Raw genomic sequence first — 15,398 nt, forward strand, 5'->3', positions numbered from 1 at the left:
AGCGTTTCCTTCCATCCTCCAGGCTACTCTTTGAATCCCTCTTGCACTGAGATGGGTCAGAGTTGGAGTCTGTTGCTTGCAACCAAACCTTAATGGCTGCTGACTTGGACAGCCAAACCTTGGGCGTAGGTGACAGAGAACTACGATGGCTCTGGGCGGAATTTTCATCAGCGGAGACACAATCAGACCAGTGTTTTAGAAAGCTGGACGACACAGCAGAGCAGGAAGAACTGGAAGCCAGCAGAACAGTGAGAAGGCTGTGGCCAAGGTCCAGCTGAGAGATGGTAGCAGTGGGGGCCAGGCAAAGGGCTGTGGGATGGGGTGGATTTCAGCAACAGTCTCCTCTTAAATGCAGCTGCCTAGACTGAATGGACTTCGTTTTGTATGGACAACTGTGTATGGATTTTTTGCAAGTGGAAACTTTGGTCAAATGCACTAGGAAGGCTTCTTCAGTGTGAAAGATCTTCATGCTTGTAATATCAATGCCCATTCCTGGAATTTAGATTTGGTGGTGTGATAATTAGCATTGCTTCATCTTGGCTGGGCTACAGTTATTTAATCAAAACCTAATCTAGTGGCTACAAATGTATTTTTCAGACATGCATGGTTAACATCTATAATCAGTTGACTTTAAGAAAAGGAGATTATCATTTATAACTCGAGTCAGCCTTATCTAATAAGCTGAAAAACCCTGAAGAACAAAAACTGAAGGCTTCAGAGAAGAAATTCTGCTTCAAGACTACAGCACCAACTCTGCCTGAGTGTTCAGCCTGCTGACCTGCCCTATGGATTTCAGACTTGCCAACCCTGACGATTAAGTGAGCCAATCCTAAAAATAAAGTCACATATGCATATGCGCGCGCGCACACACACGTATTCTGTTGGTTCTGTTTCTCTGGAGAAGGTTGGCTGACACAATATGTCATGACTCATTCAGGGCTGTAAGCACAAACAACAGAACACCCCTCTGCCCATTTAAGCGGGAAGGAATTTATTATAAGATGTTGCATAGCTCCTGGACACACTGGCAGGACCAGAGGATTATGCGTAGAGACTTCATGCCCAGGAACAGCTGCTATTGCTCCAGGGAGATGCCTCTGCTGCTGCCACCACACACAGGCATGATGGCACCTCCGCTGCTCTTGCTGCCCCTGAAAGCTGGCTGCCTCTATAACCACCCTGGCCAGAAAATGGTTCTGCATGACGCCTGCTTCCCTATTTTTCTCTACTTGGAATTGAAGTCATTTCTATTTTGCATCTGATTGTCAGAGCCTAGCTCACATGCCTGCACTCCAGCTCCAAGAGAGGTGGGGAAGTGAATTTTCTGGCTTGCTCCTTTGGGGGAAATTCTCCGCATGTGGGAAGGATGTTCATGCGGCTGGGAAACATGGGTGGCCTAATTCAGCAGATCTGGGTTTTTAGTTCTGTTTTGCTTCTGTGGGCCCATGCCCTGGAACCGCAAAGAACACCATGACAGTGGCATCACAGTTAACCTGGCAACGGCTCAAAATAATTGTAAGCAAAGAACTTCAGAAGTTAAATTGTGGAAGTACAGAATAGCAGTGATGCCAGGACTGTAGTCCACTCTGTAGACACACAGACCACTCTGCTAACAATGTTTGAGAAAAAACGTATCAACATGTTAGGCATTCTTACAACCCACTTTTCTACTTACACATGCTTTTCTATAAAAATGGCCTTTAAACTAAAATTTATATGACTGACAGTAAGGAATGTTAAAACATCAAAGATGGCTTTATAGGGCACTATTAAGGGAATTATAGCGAAACACTCTCACTATCTTACCCGTTAATCATGTTTGATTTCCTCCCAGCCTAGGTCGAATAAGTTTTTTGTTCTCAATCTCTATACTTTTGCTGAAAGAACTTTTGACCCATATGTACTACTTCAGGTGTGGTACTTTGAGTTTCAGGACTATGTGGCAGGACACTACTGCAGACTTCTGTGGCAGATCCCCCTGCCACAGAAGCTCAGAAAGAAGACATTTCTATGAGGTCATAAAACCTGTAAATGTCCTTGGAGGACAACATACAACAACGGGCATGTAGTTTTACATAGGTATAAACTCAAGTAACCACCAAAAGAAATCAAGACAGAACATTTCCAGCACTCTAGAAGGCTTTTTTTGTATCTCTTCCCTGTCAAAACCCTCCAAAATATAACCATTATCCCGACTGCTATCATGGTTGGTTAGTTTTGCCTGGTTTTGAATAGAAACACAGTCCACCCTATTATGTGTCTGACTTCTTTTGCTCAACATATTGCTGTGTGTATGAGCAATTTGACTTCATTGCTGAGTAAATATTTCATGTACACCATAACTGACTTATCAAGTCAACAGTCAATGGGCATTTGCAGTCCCCCCCCCCCGCATTGTTTAACTATCCTATATCCTATTAATAAAGAGGAATGTGCTAATTGACCCCCATGCCGTTACAAAGATGGTGGCGCCCACAGCCAACAAGGAGGGAATATGCTAATTGACTGCCCTGCCCTCAAAGATGGTGGTGCCTACGGCCAATAAGGAGGAAATATGCTAATTGACTGCCATGCCCTCAAAATGGAGGCACCCACAGCCACAAGATGACCAGCAGGGAGGGCAGTTGTGGGCGATTAGGCCAGCAGGGGAGGGCAGTTAGGGGTGATCAGGCTGGCAGGCAGAAGCAGTTAGGGACAATCAGGCAGGCAGGCAGGCAGGTGAATGGTTGGGAACCAGCAGTCCCGGAGAGTGAGAGGGATGGCCGACTGCTGGTTTAGGTCTGATTCCTAAACCAGCAGTCAGACATCCCCTGAGGAGTCCCAGATTGGAGAGAGTGCAGGCTGGGCTGAGGGACACCCCCCCCCCCCACCCCCAGTGCATGAATTTCATGCACTGGGCCTCTAGTACTAATAATATGCAAATAGACACGGAACAACCAAACAACCGAACAACTGGTCACTATGATATGCGCTGACCACCAGGGGGCATGTGTGGAACATGGTGGGTGTTGGCCACAGCAGGATGGTGGAGCAGGTGAGCGAGGGTGCCAGACCAAGGCAGGGTGCCAGTCGCTGTCATCAGGGTGAGCCTCTGGTGGTTACTGAAAATTCTTTGCTCCCATGAGCCACCATCCTGGCTGGCGCTTGCATCCGCTGCAGATGCTAGAGCCGCCACTTGCACCCACTACCAGTGCCTGGCACCGGTCCTGATCACTCAGCGCCATCAATAGGTGGGAGCAGCGGCTGCTGGCCCTGATCGCCCCTGAGAGCTTCTCCACCTCCCCCTGTTCCTGAGGGGCGATTGGGGCAACAGCCACTGCTCGCACCCACTGCTGGCGCCAGCCTCAATTGCTCCACACCGAAAGTGGGTGTGAGTGGGGTTGGCTCCATCAGTGTGTGGGAGCAGCGGCAGCAGGAGCGGGGCTGACAGCAGACAGGGGACTGGGCTGCGGTTGGAGGTGTTGGGCGGGGGCGTAGAGGATGGGCCTACTGCAGCCTTGTGGCCCACAGTTCCTTTCAAGGCGCATGAATTCATGGACTGGGCCCCTAGTTATGAATAAAGCTGCCTATTTGGCAGGTTTTAACCCCTATAACAAGGGCTCTATTTAACATGTCATCTTATATACACATTTATTATGGGAAATGGTTCCTGTTCTCCATTCAAAATCCCCTGCTGTGTCTTCTTATGCTCTCTGACCTGATGGAAATAGAAAATGAGTTCACAACTCTGACATGCACCATTAAATAAGGGATGGGGGACATGCATTTATTAAGAGCCTACTCTGTGGGCTGTGCTTTATCTGCCTACTTCATGAACTCATACGAACAGCCCTATGAGTAGCTTTTGCTGCTTCACAAAGGAGAAAGTGGAGGTGCTGAAAAATTAGGTGACTTGCCCAGAGTCCTTTGGCTACACGAAGTGGTAGGAGAGAGCAGAGAAAGTCCAACATGTGGCCAATTTCCACCATGTGCCCCACTCAAGACCCCAGAAGCCGAACAAATCCCAGCAGGGATGGGGGAATGGAGGGTGGAGGGTGTGGTGATATGGTGTGCATGGTTGATGTTAATACACTTCCAGATGAATCTGTAAGGAGCTTCGCATGGAGACTCCTGCACTGTAATGTGCTGTCTTCTGGTCATTCTTTTCCTCTTTAGGTGAGTGACACCTTCTTTCCTCTTCCATGACTCACTGTTTCCAGGCTTGCTGTCTTTCCTCTGATCTGTGACTTGCACTCCGCAAACCACGATGATGTTCAGTGAGAAGTGGTTCCCTGAAGTCGGAAAAGCTGTTCCCATTTATCTCCCCATCTGCTTCTGACTTCCCTTCTCTGGCTCCCCTCTAGCCACATCAGTGAAGCTCCAACCCCAAGCCCCCGCCATTGCCACCATAGGGACATCCAAGAGCCATTCTTGTCTTCGTCCTCAGTTCTTTTCTTAATGAGAAGGACTCAGGACAGAGCCTAGTTTCCACCTCCTCCCCACTTACCCTATAGGGTGGAGTAGGAGTCTGCCATACTTTTTAAATTGTGGTAAAATATACATAAATTGGAATTCTTGCATTTTGCAGATGAGATGTTGGAAGCTCAGGAAGAAGAGATTTCTGTAAGGTCATAAAACTTGTAAATGTCAGAACCCACAGCCAAGTGCTGTGTCCAACCTGTGCTAAGCAGTCTTTCCTATGCAGACCATGGCTTGGGTCGTGGTGCCCCCTCAACTCGTGCCCTTTCCATTCTGAAGGTCAGCAGTCACAAAAACTCCAGTTGGCACATGTTCAAATGACTTATGCTCTATGAATTTTCCTGGATCTGGGATGCTGGGTTGAGGGAAATAGCTTGATGGAAAAATCCCAGGTAGTGTGACCCAAGACACTGTTGGTCGCTGCCACAGATCTCGGGATGGCATGCAGGGCAGCAGAATAAGAAGAAATGGAGTGATTCCAAGTGTGCCCCAGGCTCAGGGGCTCATGCAGGGAAAGGCTCTGACAAGTGCCAGCTGCCCAGTTCTTGCCCAGTGGTCATTCAGGGGTTTCTCTTTAAGAGCTTGCACTCCTGGTTCCCAGGACCACATAGACTGACTTTCCTTGTGGTTCAGAAATGAAAGAAGTGATCTCCTTGTCCACAAAAAAGAAAGAGGCATTTATTAGATGTACCAGAAAAGTTTCAATATGGCATGTAATCAGGGCAATGATTTTCTGGCCTTCATCTGGTTAAGGAAAATCTGTTTTTGGATAACTCATCCTATATAATACCAAACATATTAAAATGCATCCACATGCCCCACTTCATATAATTTACATATATGTCAAGGCGGGTATTAGTTGACTAGTTAACACATTGCATTTTGTAGACATTTCACTAAACATTTAAAATTTTAATTTTATCAATTTATTTTAGTACTAGAGGCCCGGTGCATGAAATTCATGCATGGGGGGTATCCCTCAGCCTGGCCTATACCCTCTCCAAAATGGGACCCCTCAGGGGATGTCCGACTTCTGGTTTAGGCCTGATCCTAGGATCGGGCTTAAACCGGCAGTCGGACATCCCTCTCACAATATGGGACTGCTGGCTCCTAACCGCTCACCTGCTTGCCTGCCTGATTGCCCCTAACCGCTCCGCTGCCAGCCTGATTGACGCCTAACTGCTCCCCTGCTGGCCCAATCACCCACAACTGCCCTCCCCTTCTGGCCTGGTCGCCCCCAACTGCCTTACCCTGCTGGCCCAATCGTCCCCAGTTGCCCTCCCGTGCTGGCCCGATTGCCCCCAACTGCCCTCCCCTGCCAGCCATCTTGTGGTGGCCATCTTGTGGCAACCATCTTGTGGAGGCCATCTTGTGACAATGTCACGTGAGGGTGTTGCGCAAGGGCATGATGCTACCTAGGCTTTTATTATATAGGATTTCAGACAATACATTATTTCTTCTAAGTCTCAAGTAATTCCAAAAGCTTTTGAAAAGCTCAGTGACCATCAGGCAATGTATCTGTGGGTTTATTGAATAACCTGGCTTTGTGGACTCTCTGGGTGACCATGCATCATCATTGTTGAGGAACCTTCTTCTCCTTGGTCTAAATCTGACCATCCTTCTATTGCAGCCAGATAAGAGATCAGAGGTGAGTTCTCTGCTGGTTTGAAAAAATATGGATATAAGTTCCTCAATGAAGTGTCTCCAATGAAATACTTTTACATACCCTGATTTATAAATATAGCTGAACTGTATGTGCCATTCAGAATGGCAGTTGTATCTTACGCATTAGCTGGTATGGACATTTATAATTGCTGAGAAAGGAGGGCATCTCAACACTGAAGTGATGGTAAGCAGTGTAAAAGTTCGCAAAGTATAGGAGTACCTGTGGGCATAACCTTGCTAGTGGAAGATCAGGGATAGAGAATCACCTGTAATTACTATTCTGACTTCTAACATCATAGATTAGCTTGTTCCTCCACCCCCTTCACTTATTTAATGTATTCCCATTTTTAAAAATTGAGATATAATTTGATGTACAACATTATATTAGTTTCAGGTGTACGACATAATGATTCAATATTTGTATTTATTGTGAAAACCTTATTCTTGAACTGCATATGAATGGCATCACATAATTTGTACATTTTGTTTCTGGCTTCCTCTGCTCAATGTAATGTCTTGTCAGATTACCCATGGTTTTGTGTTTATCAATAGTTTGTTCCTTTTTAATCTGGGTAGCTTTCTATTCTGTAAATATACAGACATTTGTTTATCCTTTTACTTGCTGATGGACATTTGGATTATTTCTAGTTTCGGCTACTATGAATACAACTATTATGAACATTTGATACAAGTCATTTCTGGATATATGTCTTCATTTCTCTTAGGTAAATATTTGGAGTAGAATATCTGGATCATATGGTAAGTGTATACTTAACTTTACAAGAAACTGCTAAATAGTTCTCCAAATACCATGTTGCACTCCCATCAGCAAGGTATGAGAGTTTTGGTTGTCCTTCATCCTTGGACAACATTTGATTATTATACTTTTTTTAATTTTAGCCATTCTCCTGGTGGAGATGAAGTGGAATCGCACTGTAGTTTTAACTTTCATTTTCCTCACGATGATTGATGTTGAGGATTGTTGATCATTTGCATATCTCCTTTTATGATGGGTCCAAATGTTTTGCCAAACAAATTAGGTTGTTTGTCTTGTTGTTATCATTATAAGTCATAGATATTGCAAATATTTTCTACTCATTGGTGGTTTGTTCTTTCATTTTATAAAATGTCATTTTTAAAGAACATAATTTAAAACATCTTGATAAAATCCAGTTTATCATTTCCCCTTTATGGTTAGTGTTTTGTTTAGTTTTCTTTATCCAGGATATTTTGCTTACTGCAAAGTGAAAAAAGATATTCTCCCATGTTTTTCTAAACTTTATAGACTTTATTCTCAGAAAGAGTTTATGTCAGGTTGGTATTAAATCATTTTTAAATGTTTGATAGAACTTATCAATGAAGCCATCTAGGCTTGGGGGTTTTGCTTGGGAAAAGTTTTAAATTATGAACTTAAGTTTTAAAAGAGACATTAAATTATTTAGCTTTTCCTTTTCATCTTGAGTTTGTCTTTATCATTTGTGACTTTCAAGGCATTTGTTCATAGGTTGTTGAATTTATCAGCATAAAATTGTCCATACTATTCCTTCATTATGCTTTTAATGTCTAAAGGACATGCAGAGATAGCTCTCTTCTATCATTCTCAATACTGACTTATTGGCTTTTGCTTGAGTGTCAGCCCCTCTGCTTTATGCAATCTGTAGAGCACCCGCAGGAGAAAAGCTAATCCAATAGGAATCCCACTCAGTGTGGTCCCTGCTTGTAAAGTTAATTTATTTCCATTTTCTACCCGCCTTTGCGTACTGTCCAAAGCCTTCAAACAGATATTTTCCCTCCATGTTTCCTTCCCAATAATTTACAATTATTAACATAGGAGGGTCAGTCTGAGACAAGCTGATTTGCCACTACTGGAATCAGAATTCTACCATCTTGCTACAGATTTCCTATTTGTCCTGCTGTTGTTCTCTCTTTTCCTGTCTTCTTTTGGGTTAGTTATTTTTTAGTATTCAATTTTTGCCCTTCTAGTAGTTTGTTATTTACAGGTTTTCAACTATTCTCTTAGTGCACATTACACATACATCCTTTACTTATTAATGTCCAATTTATATTAGGTTATTTTTTTAAAAACCATATCCTGGTAAATGCAAGAACCCCAGAACACTTTAACCCCTTTCCTTCCCTCTTGCCTTATGAGCTATAGTTTTAATGTATTTAATTCAACATGCATTTTAAATCTCACAAGACATCTTTACTATTAATTTAAATGGGCAATATTCATTTGGATTTACCCATCACTGCATGTCATTTCTTCCTGCATTTTGTGCTTCCACCTGGGGTAATTTCCCTTTTCCTTTCATGTTTCCTGTTAGTACAGAACTGCTCCTTATATGTGATTATGCTTTTCTCTTCACTGATTACTCACTCTGCTTGCAACATCCTGGGCTATTATGTAGCTGAGCCCTCATCGGTATCTGTAAGGAGGAGGGACTCTCAATTTTTGGCCATTCTTACAGGTTCTATTTTTGTCTTCCTATTCCCCCCTGAAAATGTCTCTATTCTTTCTATTTTCCTTTGCTCACTAGAGCAACACTACCACTCCTTTTTTTGACAAGAATATTTCTCTTTAGAAGTTATTCTTGCATGCCACCCTAATTGCTCAGCTCATGCAATACTTGCCACAACAAGCTGATGTTAAAAGCACAATGGAGAGAGTTGTTAATCTCACTGGGACCCGAGATAAGGAAAAATGCTAAATCAATAGAGGAGAAGTCGGGCTTTAAGGATGACAGCTAGGCATTAATTAAGTGGAGAAGAGGCAAGGATATTACAATCACATAGGAAAACACGGAGGTGTGGAGAAGTGTGAAGTGTGTGGGGGACGCGTATGGATTGGGATTTGGGAGAGAGCATGGACGGTGAACCCTTAGCGGGCATGCTACAATCTCTCCCATTCCGCATCCACGGCAAACATGGCTAATCCATCACAGAGCACTAATTCTCACTGGGATTGGGTTTTGAATCACTCCCAAGTTAGCACTCCAGACAATTAAATAGTGGTAGCATAAGCGATGAAAACTATTCTTTATTTTGGGAATGGAAGAATGATGTCAGGATGAGAAATGAGCCCGGGGAGTCAGGCAGGACACAGACTGGGAAGATGCTTTTGATAATAGTGTTGGTGATTAAATCCCTCGAGGAAGCCAGGAGGCTTTGAATGTGAAATACTTTAAGAAAAGTTTCAGTGCTCTTGGAGCTGCCTCTGTGGGGCCTGATCTATTCTCTGATCTTGTTAACGAGGCCCCAGGGAAACACCATTTGAGAATTTTCTGGCTACACTGCTTTGGCACTAATTAGCCACTCTGGAAAGTTCTTTATGGTTTAATTAAGTGACATCTCTCGTTAAAAGTTTGGCTTCTCCTAATTAGTGAGCGGTGATCAGGAATTAAGCTTGGTCTCTCAGTGGATCAGTCTCTTAATTGGAACCATGGCCTTTGGCTGTCACAAACTCCAAGTACTGCAGAAACAGAGATCCTTTCTCAGGCTAACCCCCTCCCCACACTTCCCAATGAGAGGTGCAGGGTCATCATGGGTCTGGTCTGGAATGACACCTAGAATTGAAGCACCAAGTTGGAGGGTGGGTCTTGAATGGTCATCTCTAGTGGCTTCCTTTCTGTTGAAGTCAGTGAATGAGTGTAAGATGGGGTTGGTGAAAGCTCTGAGGCAAAGTGTGTCTGGTGTGTTTGAGGAACATGAAACTGAATGAGCAGAAAGAGGCAGGACATGAGGCCAGAGAAGTCAGAGGGCCAGTTCATGTGGAACCCTGTAGACCATTGCAGATTATGGCTTTAATGCTGAACCACCTTTATCAATATTTTCTTGTCAATACATTTTTATCTTATTTAAAAAAATCATTTCCCTAGCCCAAAGTCTAAAATATAACTACCTTTGTTTTCTACAAAGTATTTTATTTCTTAAAGTATAATTTATGTACAATAAAATTGATCCATGTTTAATATCCCATTCGATGACTTTTGACAAATGTATACTGTTATGCAACAATCACAGTCAAGATATAGAACATTTCCATAACCCTGAAAATTCCGCTCCTGCCCCTTTGTAGTCACTACCTTTCCCCCACTCTTAGCTCCAGGCAAACACTGATTTCCTGTTTCCTATTCCTGAATGTCATATAAACAGAATCATATATTATGTAGTCTTTTGTGTTATTTTATTTGGCTTCTTTCACTTTGCCTACTGCTTTTGAGAGTCATCCAAGTTGTTTCACATATCAGTAACTCATTCCTTTTAATTACTGAGTAATATTCCATGTATGAATATATCACAATTTGCTCATCCATTCATCACTTGCTAGACTGTCTCCAATTTTTTGGCTACTATGAATAAAGCTGCTATCACCACTGGGCCACAGTTCTTTGCATAAACATATATTTTTATTTCTCTTGGATAAATACCTAGGAGTGGGATTGCTTGGTTGTATGGTTAAATGTTTTAAGAAACTGTCAAAGCATTTTAAACAACTGCCAAAATGGAAAGTGGTTATTCCATTTTGCAATGGGTAAGATTTCCAGACACTCCCCTCACTAGCACTTGGTATTTTAGTGGATGTGGAATGGTATCTCATTGTGGTTTTAATCTGCATTTCTCTAATGACTAATGATGTTGAACATCTTTTCATATGCTTATTTGCCATCTGTATGACTTTTGTCTGTTCAGATCTTTTGCCCATTATTTAATTGGGTTGTTTGTCTTATTATTAATTTTGAGAGTTTTTTTTTTATCTATTTGGATACAAGTCCTTAGCAGATATGTATTTTTGCAAACATATTCTCCCAGTTTGTAGCTGTCTTTGCATTTTCTAAACAGAGTCTTTCAAATAGCAGAAGTTTTATATTTTGATAAAGCTGAATTTATCATTTTTTCTATTATGGTTTGTGCTTTTTATTTCTTATTAAAAAGAAATATTTGCTTAGTCCAAGATTACAAACATTTTCTCTATATTTTCTCCTAGAAGTTTTATAGCTTTAGCTCTTAAATGTAAGTCTATGATCTATTTTGAATTAATTTTTTAAAATGGGGTGAGTTAAGGATTGAAGTCTTTCTTTTTTTAAATCATATTGATAGCCAAGTGTTCTAGCACCAGTTGTTGAAAAAAACAACGATGCTTTCTCTATTAAATTGCCTTGGCACTTTCATCAAAAATCAATTGACCATATATGTGTGGATATATTTCTGAAATATTCTATTCTGTTTCATTGACCTATAAAATCAATAGTAAACTCTCTTGATTCTTAGAGTTTAGTAAGTCTTGAAATTGGGTAGTGTAAGTCCTCTTTCCCCTCACACATTTATTTTGATTTTTCTAGATTCTTTGGCATTTCCATATAAATTTTAGGATAAGTTTTCCAATGTCTACAAAAAAGCTTGGTAGAATTAAATATATATTTTTTTGGCTTTTGATATTTTATCTATTTTTGACAAATAAAAATTACATACATTTAAGATGTACATTCTTACAGTTCTAGTGTGATAGGATTTTGATTGAAATTGCATTGAACCAATATATCAGGGGTCAGCAAACTATGACCCATTGCCCAAATCTTGCCCATCCCTATTTTTTGTAGAGTCTGCAAGCTTATAATGGTTTTTACATTTTTAAAAGGTTGAAAAAATCAAAAGGAGACTATTTTGTAACATAAAAATCATATGAAATTCAAATTTCAGTGTTCATAAAGTTTTACTGGGACACAGTCATGCTCATCTGTTTCTGTGTTGTCTATGGCTGCCTTTGCACTACAGTGGCACAAGTGACTAGTTTGACAGAAACCACAGGACCTATAAAGCCTAAACTATTTATATGTAGCTACTTAAAGAAAAAAATTGCTGACTCTGGCAATGGATCAACTAACAGGTAACTGAAATCTCAACAATATTGAGTCTTCTGATCCACTAACATAGTATACCTCTGTATTAGGCAGAGTTCTCCAGAGAAACTGAACCAACTATATAACCAACTTTAAGAGTGGTTTTTTAAAAATTTTTTAAGAAATTGACTCACATGATTGTGGAAGCTTGGTAAGTCCAAAATCCACAAGGTAGGCTGGCAGGCTGGAGACTGGGGAAAGGGTTGTCAGTTCCAGTCTAAAAGTAGTCTGCTGACACAATTCCTTCTTGCTTTGGGGACGTTAGTCTTTTTTCTATTAAGATGTTCAACAGATTGGATGGGGCCCTCTCACATCAAGGAGGACAATCTGTGTTATTAAAAGTTCACTGATTTAAATGTTAATCTCATCGAAAAAAGACCTTTCTAGACACATCCAGAACAATGTTCAACTGAATATCTGGGCACCATGGCCCAGCCAAGTAGATATATGAAGTTAACTACCACAGTCCCCCTCCTTGAAAATGTCTCTGTCTTCACCTTCAACTTCCACTAATGGACTGCACTTTTACCAATATCCCAAACAAATAATATTAGATAGAATTTTATAGTTTTTAATCGAAAAATATATTTTTGTATTTATAAAAGAAACAATGTTTATGGTCAGAGAGCGGGGACCCTTTATGAAGAAGCAAAATTTAAAAACCATATACTTCCACTCTCCAGGGATAACAATTGTTTCTAAATTTTGATAGATTTCCTTCTCTGATTTAAAATTATTTATGTTTAACTAAGTCTTATTTCTGGATAGTTTAAGAAAGCTTGAAATAAAATACAAAATACAAGATAAAATAAACTGAACATTATGTTAGACAATAAAAAAAAGATGGAATAAACAAGGGTGGAGACATAGCATTGAGCCAGAAATGACTGTGAAAATGCAGACTATAATGGCCCTTGTGGCTCCAAATCTGAGTTGGTCAGTCACCGAGTTCACAGTGAACAAAGAAAAAACAAATGGGTGACTTAGGTGAAATATTAACATCTGTGTCCTAAGAACAGACATATTGCCTGGATTTCTTTTAACCAGCTTCAAGTTAGGCTTTTGGCAATCTTTGGTGCATAAAAATTCACATAAACAACAGTTTGTAGGCAAAAATAATGCTATCTGGTGCTCAGGTCTCCAGTGACCTGGGTTGATATATGTGGGATTTCGAGGTTTGAGAAAGTATGGGTGGGCTCTGTGTGTCCTTTGGGCAATTTTCCCTGAATAATGTTTTCCTTTAGTTAAACTTTATTAACACTAAGTATCATATTATTCTCTGGTTGGTGCTTTAACTATGGCTGGTGTTTATTGTTAATTACACATAGATGAGTTCCATTTTGAGTTGGCAATCAACATATTGAGGGCAAGGTTTTGGGTCAGACAGATATTTCAAATCCCAACTCCATAATTCTACTAACTGTGTTTGTAGCAAGCTATATCTCAGAGTCCTCATGTAAAATGGGAATAATGTTAGCACCGATCTTGCAGGATTCTGGTGGAAATTAAATGAAATAATAAACATAAAATATTTAACGCATTAAGCATAGTAGGTGGACCTAATGAGGACTTGTGCCTAGAAAAGAATGCCATTAGACATCGCTTCAAGGTGAGCTGAGGTAGCACCCTCCCAATATGCTCCAGGACCAAAGTAAAATCTCAACCTCAGATCACAGAGTCTGTGAACTACCTCCCAGGTTCCAGTGGGTTCCACACCAGTGTTTCTCAAATGTTTACCTGCAGACTCGTGGTGTTCCATGATGAAGTAGAGAAGAACTGCATATTTGCAGTGGCTACCATCCCTATGCCTTCCTCTATCTTTAAGTTTAAAGCATATTTCTTGTAAAAAGCATGTAATTCTTTTTAAAATCTGGCTGACAATCTTTTTTAAATCTCTGCTAAGGAGGCAGTTAGAATAATTACATTTAATATAATTATTGATAGTTTGGGGTTCAAAGCTACCATTCCATTTTGGTGTTTGTTTTCCATTTGTCCCATCTGATTTTTCTTCTCTGTTCTTTCCAGCCTCTTTTTGGGTAGGTTGATTATTTTTTTAGTATTCCATTTTATTTCTTCTAGTGACTGTTTAGCTACGCCTCTGTGTTTATGGTTGCTCTAGAGATTACAATAGGCACTTTCACACACAGACACACATGTAATTTCAGAGACATTGAAATTGCTGCAAATTGAACAACTTGATTGCAGCTGTATCTTAAAAATATGTAAGGATACTGGGAACTCAAATTTATTGAAAAAGGAGAAATTTGGTCAAGAAAAATTAATGAAAAATATTAGTTTTCACTGTTCTTGGAAGGAATGAATAGGAAAAGAGAATGGGAGGGGGGAATGAGGAATGGTGCAAAGACCTTGGGTCATTCAGGGGGCCCTAATAAGGTGGCCCTGACTGGTGGGTATATGTACAAGATGGAAATATATAGGGTGTCGCAAAAAATGTATATACATACTTCTAATAATTTAAAGGCAATGTTTATTAAAATACATTTCATTTTCAAAATTGAACTATCAGCTGTTAAAGTGTGTATATATTTTTGGGGATACCCTATATTGTATATTTACATAGTTAACTATATATTATAAATGCAGGGTGGGGCAAAAGTAGGTTTACAGTTGTTTGTATAAAAATAATGCAACAGTTAATATATATTAATACAAGAAAAATCTGTGTTTCCCATATTCACAACTATGAACCTACTTTTGCCTCACCCTGTATATAAGATTGGGTATAGTAGTATGGTCTTGTCATCATATGATTTTCTGTGAAGACTTGGCTTACGTATGCTAATCTCCAGTAGCTCGAGATACACACACCAAGAATCAGTAGAAATGAAGGCTTATAGGAGAAGACCTACTCCCAGGCTTTCCCTAGGAGATACTGCTAGGATTTCCTCTTGCCCATCAGCTTCATCAGGCCTTGATTCATGCCTTTGTTTCTCTGTGTAGCTGTTGCCACCTGTTCCTTGTCAGTGTAGCTGAACAGGGGTAGGAATTAAATGAAAATAGTGTTTCTATAAAACAGAGTCACCATGGTGAGGTGGGAGTCACAGGTGGAGAAAGCTTTATGCTTGTCAGAAGCTGAGGGGATCTTTAGAACAGCAATGAGGCTCATAGGTAAGAGATGATAACGCATATAAAGAGGGTCACCAGGGTTATCAATCCTTCTGTGTTAGTTACATTGACAAATTTGGAGGAGAAGGACAATTTCAGCAGATGACTGATATCACAGAGGAAGTGGTGGGTAACACTAGAGTCACAAAAGAGAAGACAATTTATTAGGAGAACTAGTAAGAAGGAATGGAGGTGAGAGACGGAACCGCTAAAGGCCACCAGGACACAAAAGTGGTGGTTCATGGTGGT

The sequence above is a fragment of the Myotis yumanensis genome, unplaced genomic scaffold, assembly GCF_028538775.1.
Source record: "Myotis yumanensis isolate MYYU_CA2020_CCGP unplaced genomic scaffold, mMyoYum1.0.hap1 SCAF_12, whole genome shotgun sequence".
Taxonomy (NCBI): domain Eukaryota; kingdom Metazoa; phylum Chordata; class Mammalia; order Chiroptera; family Vespertilionidae; genus Myotis; species Myotis yumanensis.